The sequence below is a fragment of the Phoxinus phoxinus genome (genome assembly GCF_949152265.1).
Source record: "Phoxinus phoxinus genome assembly, chromosome: 9".
Classification (NCBI taxonomy): domain Eukaryota; kingdom Metazoa; phylum Chordata; class Actinopteri; order Cypriniformes; family Leuciscidae; genus Phoxinus; species Phoxinus phoxinus.
In genome coordinates this window covers 14,233,637-14,249,509 of record NC_136884.1, presented here as the reverse complement: position 1 = coordinate 14,249,509, position 15,873 = coordinate 14,233,637, and positions in this window count along the sequence as shown.

The window sequence follows — 15,873 nt, the reverse complement described above, 5'->3', positions numbered from 1 at the left end:
TCCATTGGCCCCTTACCAATCATGGCCTCCTAATAATCCCCATCCATTGAATTGGCTCTATCACTCTCTCTCCTCTCCACCTATAGCTGGTGTGTGGTGAGCGTACCGGCGCCGTTGTGGCTGCCGTCGCATCATCCAAGTGGCAATACCCTACACTTTCTTTTTCTTTTTTAAGGTTAGGTTTTTATGATGACTATCCCTGTAACCTCTCTCACCAGACATTCACAAAGAAGTTTGGGCCTACATCACTCTGCAGTGTATCCTAAACAGTGTTTAGCCCTCCAGCTCCGCTTTTAATGTGTGAACGTTAGCTTGAGACTGTCCTGAATGGATGTGAACACTGTCCCCTCTTTCTCTAATTGTATTTTTCATCTGAATGGGCTCGCCGGTGGGCCCGTATGATGAGTGGTGTTGTTTTTCTCTGCCTGGTCGAATCTGTTCTAATAGAGGGCATAAGATGAGTTTCAGCAAAGGATGGGAGCCATGTGTAACGTAGCTACATAAACCCCCACAAAAAAACGTTTCCTCCCTCACGAAACCTAATCCATCAGCTCAGTGGCTCAGCTCTTAAAATCACAAGGGTGTGAGCGTTACTCTGTGCATTGACTAAGCAAATAAGTAATCATAACGGTACATTAAGCCACAGGATACACAGATCTATATTGCAGCGATAACTTTGTTTTGTTCCTTTTTTTAGCACTTGTGTCCTTGGAGGCTTTATTTAAAAATATGTGTTGTCATGGTTGCAGTATGTCGATATCAGCACCATACATGGAGCGGTATCTGTGAGCAGAATGGAGGGTAAAACAAGACTTTGGTGAGTCATCATTGATGAGAGTGGGGAAGACCTCAGTAGAAATCTAGGCTACAATCCCCTTCCAGCTATGAGAGAGAACAATTTTGTACATGTACCATTCTTTGAAATGGTTATACTATGGTGTTCTTACCATTAATTACCTAGAATGAACTATGTGTTATATATATACATATACATATAAATACCATGCTATTTTTGTCAGTGTCTTGGTACTTTTCTGTAAGTGTTAATTATCAATGTTTTTGGTAAAACCATTGTATTATATGAATTACCTTGGTAATACCATGGTACTTTTTGCACGTTTAATACATCTAAGATATTTCAAATAATAAACCTACAAAAAAGTACCAAAAGGTACCACGGTACCATGTTTTTTGATTGTGCAATAGTAATGCTATAATATAAATCGTGAAAGCATCATATTATGTTACTTTATTTCGAGAACATGTGCCAGGGTAATACCATGGTATTCTTTGAAATGTTTTGGTACTTTTTTGTAAGTGTATTTATCAAGGTTTGTGTTAATACCATGATATTATTTGAACCTTTGAAGTACCATTGTAGTTTCTTAAAAAGTGTAATTCATCTAAGATTTTTCAAATAATTGGCCTACAGGGAAGTACCTAAATGTACCATAGCACCATGTTTAAATAATAAAAATGTGGTATTACCGTATTTTGAGGAGATGTATCATGGTAATCCCATGGTATTCTTTAAAGTGTCTTGGTATTTTTTTAATTAATACCATGGTATTAATCTCGTCATAGACATGGCATAATTTTGTAACTTTATTCACCTACCAAGAATTAACTAAATGTACCATACTACCATGGTAGTATACATGGTATTTTTGGAAGTACCTTGGTACCATTTAAGTGTATGAATTTTAGTACACTAGTATATTTCAAGTACCGTAGCACTATGTAATACCATTACTGTACCATGGTTCCACAATTGTAATTTGAATTAGATTAAAAAGTTGGTCGAGGCAAACTTTAAGTTGGCTTGGAAAAGTTTGGACCAGAAAGTTTGAAGAAGTTTAAAGTAGTTTGAAGTATTAGCCTACACTGTAAAAAAAATTGCTGCGATTATTTAGCACAACTTAAAATCCAACATTGTTTCAACTTTAAAAAGTATGTGTTCAAGCTTGACTTAAAATATTAAGTTTAGTTAACTTTAGTTTAGTTTGGTTAAGTTGGATATTTAAGTTATCTCAACAAATTTTAACTAATCGCAGCCACATTTTTTACAGTGTACATTATTACTTGATTTTGTCTTTTCTTGATAATTTTATAACAATAAAATATTGTGTTGCCGTCACATGCAAAACGATCAGTTCAATTATCAAATCATTTTTATGGGTGGTTGCTAGGTGGTTGCCATTGTGTTCTGGCTGGTTGTTATGAGATAGATAGATTAGAAATGATAGATAGAGTCGTGTCGTGTATTTGCAAACACACTGTAAAAAAAATTTTTTGTTTAACTTAAAAAAGCAAGTTACCTTGTTGCCTTAAATTTTTTTTAGTTCGTTGTAATTAAAAATTTGAGTTAATACAATGAAGAAGAATGGTTTAATAAACAGAAACTCAAAATAGTATGTTATCTTCACCACATTAGTTATTTAAGTTGATTTGACAAAAGATAAAAAGTTGTGAAAGCAAATCATGAAAATCATTTTTGACACCTCTACGTGACACGTCCTAATTTTAGCTGATTGGACACATTCACTGAGTCGCAGCATCTGTTTGCTCTCTTGCTGTCCCTCAGGGACTATGCTAATTATTAGCATTAGCATAAATTCTCAACATCTTCAATCTAGAAAGCCTAATCCGGTGTCGTGAAAAATCCTCCCTCAAAATCGAGTCTCCATTAGGACCTCAAGCAACTGGCTCTAAGAACTTGTAATAGTGCCTGATTATAATTCCTACAAAATAACGTTATGATACACGTAGTTTGAACTGTTATAATGACTGTTAATGTGTGTTTAAGTTAGTGTAATATATTAGCATACATAAACCATTAGCCTGGTAGCTTAGCATAAAATTAAGCTTTACATTTTTTCTTTTCTTTTTTTACTTTGCACTTAAGGCCTGTTCACATCGGCATGCAAAAGTTATCATCGGTCTGAACTGACACATTAACAGATAAACATTAAAATGTTTATCGCACCAAATTTTCACACCGAATATTTGTCTTGGTGTGAAAAGGCCTTTACACTACATGTACACTCTTAGAAAAAAAGGTTTAATGGGGTTCTATTTAGAACCCTATAGGGTTCTTGACTCAACTTTAAAGAATCATTTGTGCGTGAAATGTCTTAAATTAATGCATAATACTTTCAGATTTAATTGGTTATTTAAGTTTACAAGCTGTTTAATTCATGATTAAAATTATCAAATGTAAAATAAAAAATGAATTAAAATAAAATGTATTAATTAAAACTAAATCCATTAAATTATCCTATGATGGGACTCCCTAAAAGGTATATTTATATATAAATATGAAGCTCCTGAAATATAGAACCATTTAAGGTTCCTTTTCTTTTTAAAAGTGTACTAACAACAGTCTTTAATATAATTAATTTAGTGTGAAATGTCCAAATAATTTAAGTTATTAAAAGACTGATGTAATGATACTCTTTTATTATTATTATAAATGTAACTCCACAACAGCTACATAACTGTATTCACTAACCATTCAGAAACATCCAGGTCCATCTAAAAGTCGCAACCTCTTTCCGAGTCTCTCTGTAAGGCTGCACTCCGCTTCTGGTTATTTCTGAGATTATTCGCGTGTTTTGTTATTGTATCTGAAGCTCGTGTAAAAGGATCGACCGTCTTCTGAACCAAGGCGGGGAGTAGCAGCTCTTGCATTTAAAGGGGCACACACAAAAACAGCTTTAGGTGACATTTCACAGACACATTCTGGGGACACCATAGATTTATTATTACATCTTGTGAAAAAGGGCATAATATGTCACCTTTAATGTTGTTTGTGTGTACTTAGTATAACTTAACTGATAGTTGATGGAGGCCAGATTTTGAGACTGGGTTACTCAGGACACAGTGTTTTTTCGAGGCATTAGCTTGCGTTGTTGAAAGCAAATGTTTTGACTTTTAAGAGGTGTACAGGTACATTGCCGCTTCTCTTGATGTGTGATGGCGCCTTGATGGAGCATCCGTTATTCTGTTGGTTTACCTGTGGGTCTACTATCTCTGGATCCATTCATCTAGCCATGGTTTATTACATCAAAGCATCATTTTTACCAACTTGGAAGATCATTTATGGCAATTTATCTTTATGGTTCTTCACACCAAGACATTTTTTATCTGTATTATCCACTTTGAAACCTTCTTAAAGATCCCATTCCTGCTTCTGTCTAAAATTATAGCAGGAAAAGCCATCATGCGTTTTTTGGAATGACCTCATCTATCTCCGCTCCAAGTGTTGCACTCTCATCAGTCCCTTTGGACATTCATACCATATCTTGCGATGAGATTACCCCCTTCTTACTCCGACCCTAGAGCCCAAGAGCCCAACACACCTCATTTTTAGCCAACTCTTGGTATTCCCTCCATCTGGAGACTCATGTTCATCCATTCATTCAACCCTCCTTCTCCGCTGTGTATGAACTTTGTGTCAAATCTCCCAGGACTTTTCTGTTTCCTCACCCGAATGATTTCTGAATTATTAATCCCCTTCTGCCATTGGAATTCTCCCAGGATTTCCGAGCCAGTGCCAGATAACCTTTGATGTTGAGGTTGAATTGGGCCTGAACAGTTTGGTATATAGGGGCCAATTCACAATTAGATGGGAAGTTAATGTGTTTCTGTAGACTTGGCCTTTTCATTTCTCTTTCTCATTATTATTTTGTCTATAAAATGGGAAACAAACATCTCCATTAAAATACTGCCTGCTAAGGCACACCCACTTTTATGTAGATTAGTCAGTGATGTTAATTCACACATGATAATTCTCTGTGAATAGGTTCGCCTTTGCCTGTCTTAAGGGGATAATTAAGTCAAAAAATCATTATTTACTCACCCTCATGTCATTCCAATCATGACTTTCTGTCTTATGTGGAAGAAGATATTTTGAATAATGTCCAGAGTGCTCTTCTCCATAAAGAGGACTGGGGTTGCTGGCAGTGTCAAAGTACTCAAGACTGGATTCGGTCTCAAGTCCGTCTCATGCTCTTGGTCTTGACCCTGAATCAAGGACAAGTTCGATCCTGAGTACTACAACACTGGTTTATGAATTGCAAAAATGTCAAAAAAGTGCAATAAAATATCATTAACCAGGTAGTCCATACAACTTGTGCACAATGTTCCAAGTCTTCTGAAGCCATATGAAAGCTTTGTTTATGTAACCGAAATTGTAATCTGAAATCCTTCCCGTCCACTGTAGCTTTTAATAATGGGCGCTTGTGTTTAGTTCAAATATGCCACATTATATCTATGCCTGAATATGCATGACATAAATATGCTGCAATGTGCAATTTGTGTCTCATAGATGCAAAAGCTGACACAATGTGTCTTGATGAACCATTTTTAAATTGAACACATGCACAAATATGATTTGAGAGCTACGGGAGAAGGGGAAGAATTTGATTCATAACAAATTAAAACAATTTTTGAAAACTTCAAGGGCAGTGTACAAATCAAACAGGCTATGTTTGAGACGTTTCTATGTTGATATTTGAAAGCACAGAAGAAAGAAAATCAGGAACAACATGAGAGTGAGTAAATGAATGTTCAATTTTGGATGAACTGTCCCTTTAAGAACCATTTATCATATGAAAATATTGAAGACTGATCAATCTAAGATTGATTCATTTTCCTTTTCAGAGCAAAGTGGCAGGGATTTTGAACGGATGACTCATTCTTATTGATATTGAGGCCTCAGCCCTTATGACACTGCCACCATCAAACTCTCATAAGGAGTGATAAATCAACTGTCACATGTAGGAAGCATTAAGAGACCTTTAGAGGAAGCTCACGATTTCCATTAAATTGAAACTGCTCTATCTCTCTCTCCTTTTTCTCCTTGAACAGAGATTAATTCTGCAGTTCTGCTCAGTCAGGTACTTCACTCCAGTCCGATGTGATGCTCTTTTGGCCAGACTTCCTTCTCTGCTGCCAAACTGTGAGTCTCTAAGGATACCTGACTAGAGCCGGCTAGACGGAGGTTTTCTGAGCTAATCTGTGTGTCTTTGGCAGATGTAGTGTGTGTGTGAGCACTATATTTAGTGCGAAGACATAGTTTTAGTGTGTCTACACACTTGAGATGCTTGTTTTGCCCTTGTTGCTACTTTTATTGATAGCTGTTGAAGATAGACAGAAAATGATAGCTACACTCTAAAAAATATGGACAAACCCAAACATTGGGTTACAAATGTAATTAAAAAATGTAACCCAAAGGCTGGGTTTGTCCATATTTTACCCAAAATTGAGTTGAAACAACCCAGCATTTTTTAGAGTGTAGAAGGGGGAGGGTTTTAAAATAATGCAAACCAGAATGGAACATGCTTCACCAATTTAAGCACCACAGCTCAATGTCTCAGAGGCAGCGTGTCAAAAATAAACCAAGTCTTGGGGCAAAAAGGGCCACCAAAACGCAGTCTTGACCGCATTACAGTTCCATGTCACTTCGCCAAATGATTTCAGTTATTTCAAAGGTTTTTACAGCCTACAGAAACAAAACCCACAACGACACTGACCGAGCATATAGATGTATTCCACAATAGGATAAAAATGACCAATTATTTCAAAGTTTCTGACACAAAATTATGTATTATGCATTTATTATTTATTATGGATAAGCACATATATTTCTCGCGCTCTTTCTCCCAGTCAAACGACGTCTCAGATTTATCAATGAAATGAAAGGTGGAGAGCAAAGTAGCTTCTTCTCAGAACACCTCATGTAATAACATCACAGCAGTCTTCTACACTAGTCTCCAAACAGGCTCATTTAGAAAGATTTTGGATTAAGTTAGCTGAAGTTTTAGTTTTAGCACCAACAGTGGGTAACAGCACCCGTTACCGGATTGCTGTGATCATCCATGGTGAATCGATCTAGATCCTGTTGCTCTTAGGATATGAGTTTTTCCAACTCAGTGATGTTTCTGTGATTGCTTCTGTTGAATGGGATTGAGTGCAAAAAAATGTATCTCACAAAATAGCCATGACCAACAATCGCTCTGTGATTGCAGACCTAACCTATTTCATGCTTTCTAATTGTGAAAGTTGATAAATTAGTGCCGTTCAATGGTTTGGGGTCAGAAATATTTTTGAAAAAAAGTCTGCAAGGTTACATTTATGTGATAAAAAATACAGTAAAAACTAATATTGTAAAAATATTATTACGATTTAAAATAACCGTTTCATATTAAAATGTAATTTATTCCTATGATGGCAAAGCTGAATTTTCAGCATCATTAGTCTTTAGTGTCACATGATTCTTTTAAATATATATATATATTTTTTTCAGATGATAAAACCATTTAACCTTAACAGACATGATATTACGGTTAGTATATTACAGAAAAATTATTAATATTACCATGATACATTATCAAAGAAGAATTGGGATACCATACTACATGTCCGAATTACCATGATTGTGCGTCTAAAAAAGGACACGGCACGTAAAAAAAACTAACATGGTTCTTTTCTTGTAAGTGTTCCAGGAATTTGATAAATATATTTTCCTTTCAGTCTTAATTTTAATATAATTGGCACTAAAACTAGTGTCAAAATCATTTCATGTTTTCAAGCTTCATTACCCCTGTCGGCTTGACGCAAGCTGTGTATGGATGCAGTTGTAGCTTTCCGTGAATAAATATCTCAGCACTAATACACCCCTGAGACATGGAGTGAATGTAGGGTTTGCTCCACAGGCTTCAGGTCCCCTCATGCATGTGTGTTACGTGTTGGGCATCAGAAGTCCGGCTATGTTGTGTTGAGCACTGCCCTAAACCCACCACTCAGGGCGGAACGGCCATTAGCAGCTGCCTGTCAGCGAGCTTCAGCCACCGCTGGATGGTTGCTTGGCAACTGAGACCCTACACGGCCAATCAGCATGTAACAGGAGTTTATTCTGCATAAAGCAGGTCAAGAATCACCCCTTAATTCCACTCTCATGTCCTTTCTCTTCATTTCAAGGGAGATGTGAATGCCTCAAGGACATACATGTTTTTTGGAACACTATTCAATCTTTACTCAGAATGTTTTTATATTCCAAAATAATGTGGCTACTACATTTTTGAACACATTTTTAAATTAATTAAAAGAAAAAGAAAATGAGTCATGCTTGCCTTGGACTGCCCCCGAACCAAAAATGTTCCTAGTCGACTGGTAGTCGTTCATGTAAGCCACTAGCCGCACGTTTACATCTCAACAGTATAGTGGATGCGCCTATAGAGAGTAATGCAAGTTAAGTTAAACGTCATGGCAGTACGCGTGGTTCTAATTTAGCTTCCACACTTGAACACTTTTATAAGCACCTAATATTAGTGTACATTTATAGGTTAACGTTAGAGCGAGAGGTCATGTAAAGAGGCTAACATTAGGCTACTAACATGTTTCAAAGGCCATGTTTGAGGTCGATGAATGATTTGCCTGTAGAGTTTGCACGTCACCTTTTTGCAGTCCTTTACCCTCTCGTAATGATCTCACATTACGATCTGGATTTCCTGCCCAACTTAATTACCACATGGACCAGCTGTCTTAATGATCTGTCCATCATGGACTATGTAACTTCACCAATTACCGTGGATTTTTTTTTCCTGTGACCAACGACCAATTAAAATTTGGTCTCATCAACGTGTGGTTGACTATTAGGGGCCAACCCTTTTATAATGGTTGCCAGTGTGTAGCTATGTAGTTTATAAGCAGTTTTTTTTCCATCCATCCATCCATCCATCCATCCATCCATCCATCCATCCATCCATCCATCCATAATTGCTTAGAAAATAGCCTATCTCTCCTCAACAACCTGTATGATTTGGCTTTGAGATATCCCCCATCTCCATAGCACAAATGTTTTGGGACTAACTATGAGCCATGCTTAAGGTTAGGGATTTAAAAAATATATGCCTTTGCAAGCTGTGCTAATAAGAGTACGATAGCCGTACTTGCAAGTGGACTCTTAGCAATAAGCAGGGCATCTTCTCATTTACATTCTCATCATGCCAAGATGGATAAACACAATGATGAACTAATCTAGGATTGCCTTCAGCATGAGAAGATATGCAGCATTTTATCTCTGATTAAAGTTAATCCTGTCTGTAGTGTATCTGAGTGTTCTGAGGTGTGTCTTCACAAGAGACATCATTTCTCAGGTCTTGCAGGGTTTAGCCATCTCTTTGGTAATAAAAAAAAACATATTTACGGCATACATCTCTCTACATCCAAACACCTTATCTGTCTGCAGATTGATATCACCAAAACGGCATTTCCCCCCCCCCCCCTGATCTATAGTATTAAAATGTCTCTGAGCTCGCCAGTTTATTTTTTAAAGCAAAATCCCCACAGGTTCTGCTACAAAAAAACACCTTGCACAGATTGAAGATATACATCATATCTGGACACTCAAGATGTGGAATGTTTTATTCATGTCACAAGTATTGTCAAAGAAATGAGATGGAGGCGGGTTTGTTTCAAGGCTAGTGACTAGCAGTCTTTGAATTGAGATGTTTGGAAGGCCTGATGCATCGCCGCTTAAAAGCTCTGTGCTTTAGGGACCATTTTGTTTATTGAGTCCTGTCTCAGATTTGGAGGAGACTTTTAAAGTTTAGTTTACCAAATAACAAGGTGGGAGGACAAATATGAATATTGTGTTCGCAGTGTTCTAGAGAGGAACTGAAATGATCTGACATCTTTAATATTTTAAAGATGTAGGAAGTATTTTCCCACTTAAAGGGTTAGGGTCCCACTATTTAAATTTCCCACTTTTTCGCAGAAAGATCACATGGTCATGTCAGTGGCCTAGAAAACGTAGTTTTATTCTCTTTATAGGTGGCCATGTTTAGATCACATGACAAGCTGAATGCTACACACTTTAACTGCATCCTAATTTGATTTAATCATTTAAACAGATTTCTATTTTTTGTTTGTTTGTTGTTTTTTTAGAAAGCTCGATCTTTTTCTTCAGCAAAAGTTAAGTGTGGTTACAAACAGAGAGAACAGGGCTAGTTAACAGCCTGGAGAACTGGGATCCTCATCCGGTCTGAAGCCAGTGTCTTTTGTCACACACCACAGTCCAATTAGCTCCCAGCTGCAAGGGGCCAATCTGTTTGAATTCCCCGTATGGTTTGAGTTTGCTCTCATTTTCTGTCTCTTTACTGGAGTTAGGGAAGCCCACCAGTGCTTTGGCAACTAAGCCCTACAAAAATGAAGAAAGAACACAGGTGGAAATACATGAGCAGCCTCTCTGTGTTTGATATGCAAATGTTCATGTTGGTAGGAGCTGCTAATTAGAAGGATCGTTCCATTGGAGAGATAAGCGTCCAGTAGTTTACAGCACATATTTCAAGACCAAACCCTTTATGACCAGACCCCCTTTTTTGGAATAAATTAGATAGAAATGGGTAACAAACGCCCAATATAACTTTTGTATATCACTGGATGCTTGTTGTTTCTAAATGCTGATATAGCCAAAGTGATTTGTTAGATCTAATGCTGTTCTATTGTGATTCAAGTCTTGTGTGAGTAAAGATGGGAAGGGGTATTTTCTGCATTGCTACTCTTTAATCAGTGCATATGAAAGCTATTGTTTATTTGTACACTTAAACACACTGGCAACAATCACATCCAGTGTTTGTGTGCTGATTTGTTCTTGTGGTGGTTTTTAGCATTTACATTTATTCATTTAGCATTTACATTAATCCAGATTGGTTTACAAATGAGTATAATGCAATCCGAGTAGTACAATATTAGTGTAAAGAGCAAAAACACTAGTTTGTCAAATCTCCTCTGAAGGGGTGTTTTCAGTCATTTACAAAAAAATGTATGTTGGGATGATGGGAAGTTTGTTCTATGATTTAGGGACAACGAGTTCTGTAATGCAGCAGCAAACGATTAAATTGAATATGTACGGCTTTCGGCATTTTGATTCATCCCAGTCTCTTTTAAATATTTTAATTCTGAATCTGTTCACCAAAAAGATTCATTCGCTTATTTGTTTAATGGCTCTTTCATTAGGCAACATCATTACACCAGTCTGTCACTTTTTATGTGCTACTAACAAGTTTGGTTCAATGATATTTAATTTTTTCTAGATCTATTAGAAAAACAAAAAAATAATACAAAGCACTTCGAACAATGATTTGAATAGATCTTTCCTATGTAATTGTGTCAATGTCAGTAAGTCTTTTAAAATATTTTTACTTTTTATTACAAGGCAAGTTCTGTTCAGGTTGTATAATGCCATGTGACACGATTGTCTAATTTATGACATGTTAAAACTAAAACGTGTACACATCTATGTTCTATTCAAACTGTAAGGGAAATATATTATATTACTTGTATGGCAATAGCACACATATGCGCAACAGGTTCATGGTTTGAGATAATTTTACATGTCTTGCATGAACAAGATACACACTTTAGTTTAATATTTAAGGGTTTGTTCAGCTGCTGACCACCATTTTCATCAAAATATAAAAAATCTCAACAAGCATTTTAAATTACCAATCTGCCCCCTGAAGGATATCATGATGTTTCATATGTGATTATTATGCAGAGTGTGAGTGTTGATTTACATTAATGTTGTATAATCCAGAAAATTGGATTAGCAACAGTGGAATTAATCCTTTCCACACAGGTTTAAAGTGTTAGATAACAAATCACCTGAAATTATTAACAGCTCATTCGATGGCCCTATAAAGCACCCATCAAACTTGAACACAAATGAAAATAATAAGACAAGCTCTAGTTTTTATTTCACTAATTATTATTGTTGTAATTCTGAATTGCTAGTTTTATTGCCCTGTTCCTTATGATATCCATCACTGTGATGAAGTGCAGTAAACAACGTTACTACACAGCTTTATGAGGGGTTTACATGGTAGTCATGCAATAACTTGGCCTCCGCTGGGATGACACAGATACAATGGTTTATCAGGAAGTAGGGTCTCGTAATCCCTCTCCAACAGCTCTCAAACACCGGCCTAGTTCATCCGCACCTCTTCACCGCATCAAACACACGCATTCAAAACACGGAGATGTCCTTTACAGACCTCACAGAAATCACAAGGGCTTATCTATTCTCTCCTCTCACACACTAGTCATATGTCGATTTGTGTTTCGGTAGCCTGAGTCACTGGTGTGAAATCAGCAAGGAATTTGCTCAAGCTGAGCAGGAATTAGACGATATAGCACGATACGGCTGCAAATGTGAAACCTTAAAAAGAGCTTGTAAAGCTGGAGTAAATGTCAAGCTTGATAAAACACATTCTCTTTGATCTTTAAAAACCCTAGCTGCAGTATTCAGACTCTCAAAGCAAGCGAAACTCCACCTAATGTGCGACTGTTCCGTGTTTATTAATATTCTGATTTTCTGTTTTAGCATCAGCATTTCTAAAGGCTGAATTTCTTTGGCAGGACTGAAGGATGTTTTAAAGAGACACATTTTTTTTGACACTTCTGCCTTTTAATCATTCAAGTCATATTGAACCAGAAACTTCTTTCATCACAGGAGGACACACTCACCGGCTACTTTATTAGGTACACCTGTTTATCATTAACACAAATATCTAATCAGCCAATCATATGGCAACTCAATGCATTTAGGCATGTAGACATGTGCTGCGTCCGAAATGGCATACTCTCTTGGTAGGTAAAAGTGAATAAGTAAAAGAATGTTCTATATATAGTATGAGCGTGTAGTATGAATGTAATCCGGACGTACTACATTCGCCTTGCTATCATTATCACGTGACCTACAGCATCCGTTCCGCCGCTTCACTGCCATTCACAAATCCTCTCCCATGGCCTCAGAAAAGTGATTTAAGTGATTTTGAACGTGACATGGTTGTTTCAGGGTGCTTTCACATCTGTAGTTCGGTTCATTTGGTCCGGACCAATGGCGAAAAATAATACTTTGTAGCATTTTTCAGGCGTTTTGTTTCCTTTTCACACCACACTGATTGATCTGGCTGAATCAGTTGACGAGTTGATGAAACGAACCGAAATGCAGTAATGTGACAGCATCCACATCACTCGTTGGCCAGATGTGTCTTGAACGTATTTCCATAACTGCACTTCAATTGGTCAGAATTAACGTGCGGAAGAATGATCCGAAAAAGATAAAATATCCAGTGAGCAGGAGTTCTGTGGGTGAAAATGCCTTGTTGATGCCAGAGGTCAGGGGAGAATGGCCAGACTGGTTCGAGCTGATAGAAAGGCAACATTAACTCAAATAAGCACTTGTTACAACCAAAGTCTGCAGAAGAGCATCTCTCAACACACAACGTGTCAAACCTTGAAGCAGATGAGCTACAGTAGCAGAAGACACACCGGGTGTCAGTCCTGTCAGCTAAGAAATTGGACAATAGGAGATTGGAAAAACGTTGCCTCGTCTGATGAGTCTCGATTTCGGCTGCGCCATTCAGATGATGGCATCAGAATTTGCCATAAACAACATGAAAGCATGGATCCATCCCGCCTTGTCTCAATGGTTCAGGCTGATGCTGGTGGTGTAATGGATTGAGGGATATTTTCTTGGCACACTTTGAGCCCCGTCATACGAACTGAGCATCTCTTCAATGCCACAGCCTACCCGAGTATTGTTGCTGACCATGTCCATCTCTTTAATGACCACAATGTACCATCTTTTGATGGCTACTTCCAGCAGGAAGCTCACAAGGCTCAAATTGTCAAAAAATCTTTCTTAAACATGACAATGAGTTCACTATACTCAAATGGCCTCCACAGTCACTAGATCTCAATCCAGTAAAGCACATTTGGGATGTGGTGGAATAGGAGATTCAAATCATGGATGTGCAGCCGACAAATCTGCAGCAACTATGTGATGCTATCATGTCAATATGGCCCGAAATCTCTGTGGAATGTTTCCAGCACCTTGTTGAATCTTTGCCACCAAGAATTAAGGCAGTTCTGAAGGCAAAAGGGGGTCCAGCCCCGTTCTAGCAAGGTGTACCTAAAAAAAAAAAAGGTTGCAGGTGAATGTACACTCACCAAGGCTGCATTTATTTGATCAGAAATACAGTAAGAACAGCAATATTGTGAAATATTATTAGAATTTAAAATAAGTGTTTTCTATTTTAAAATGTAATTTTATTCCTGATACAAAGCTGAATTTTCCACATCATTACTCCAGTCCTAAGTGTCACATGATCCTTCAGAAATCATTCTAATATGCTGATTTCCTGCTCGAGAAACATTATTAACGACATATTTTAATGTTTTTAAGGATTTTAGTCACTCAAATTACTGAACATTTTTTAAAAGGAAGTTTATTTGTACAAAATGTACAGATATAATGTGTGTAAATATAAAATGTGAAGCCATTTACATCAAGTCTGAGATATTATTCTCCCTACAAGAGGGAATTACAGTATGTGCAAAGATGTTATGTGAACTACAGTATTTACTTCCAGTGACTCAAGAGAGAAGTACAACATAGTGATGTTGATGCAGCACAGAGCTCTCTCTCTCTCTCTCTCTCTCTCTCTCTCTCTCTCTCTCTCTCTCTCTCTCTCTCTCTCTCTCTCTCTCTCTCTCTCTCTCTCTCTCTCTTTAAGGAGTTCGTCCCTTGCCACAAGAGTTCAGCTCATCACAGCCATGAACACTTGGTTCCTATAGGGAACATTTGAAGTCAACATGAAATGGCTTTCACAACCCATTTCACTTCCCTTAAGGTGACATGTTTGCACAATTGGATATTAATGGCTATTAAAAAGCTATTAGAATATTGGTTATCATTATCCAAAATCCTGCTCGCTTAGGTTGCATCAGCCAATTTTTACTGCACAAAAAACACTTTGCTACTAGTCCGATTACAATCGGATTATTCGACTCCGAATAATTAGAGTCCGACTCTTAGATAAATCTACTTCTGATTGCCTTATAGTCGGTTTGGCATATTAAACTAGGAAAGGATAAACATGTTTTATTTTCAACATCTGAAATGCCCAGGTTTATGTTTGGTTGTCAGCTCACTGTTATGACCATGGACAGCAGTGCTTGGCTCCTCACTGGAGCAGCACCATGGACAGCGACAACCCGCCAGCCTAAGGTCTTCCCGTCGGGAGTGACACTGCACACACTGCATCCCTATAGTCACTAACATCTGTCCATAAACACAACTGTCCAAAAAAGGAGGGACATTCTAGCTTTACCAGGTCTGTTTCCTTCTGTAGTCACTCTTAACATATTTTGCTTAATTGTTCATTACTCTGTGGTGCTTTATGATCTGTGGTGTAGTGCTCCCTGGAGCCACATTTTATCAAGAGACTGTGCTTATACATTTCTGCAAATGACATTTTATGCAAAGTGGACAAAAATGATTAAGGCAGTTTGATGCCATACGGAGAAATTATAACATTTGCAGTTTAAGCATACAAAAAAATTTTTTTTCTACAATATGCAACTAAATTTTTTTTATTTTTTTTTTAAATCACAGTGACTAGTAAAGTGAGAAAGTACAGTCAGTACATTTGTTCCATATTTTGTATATTGGTTTTATGTTTCCCACACTCACGTAAATGCCGGTTCTTGGTCTCAGCTGTGGATTTTAGTCAAACAAACCATTAAACAATCTTCCAAAGTGTTTTTTTTTTTGTTGGTCTATTTAAAATGGAAACCTTTTGTAACAATGTATACACTACCGTTCAAAAGTTCGGGGTCAGTAATTTATTAATAAAAAAATAAAGTTAATACTTTTTTTTTTTTAGCAAGTATGCGTTAAATTGATAAAAGAAAAAAAAGATTTATATTGTTACAAGATTTATATTTTGAATAAATGTTGTTCTTTTTACCTTTTCATTCATCAATGAATTCTGAAAAAAAAGTATCAGGTTATTAAAAAAT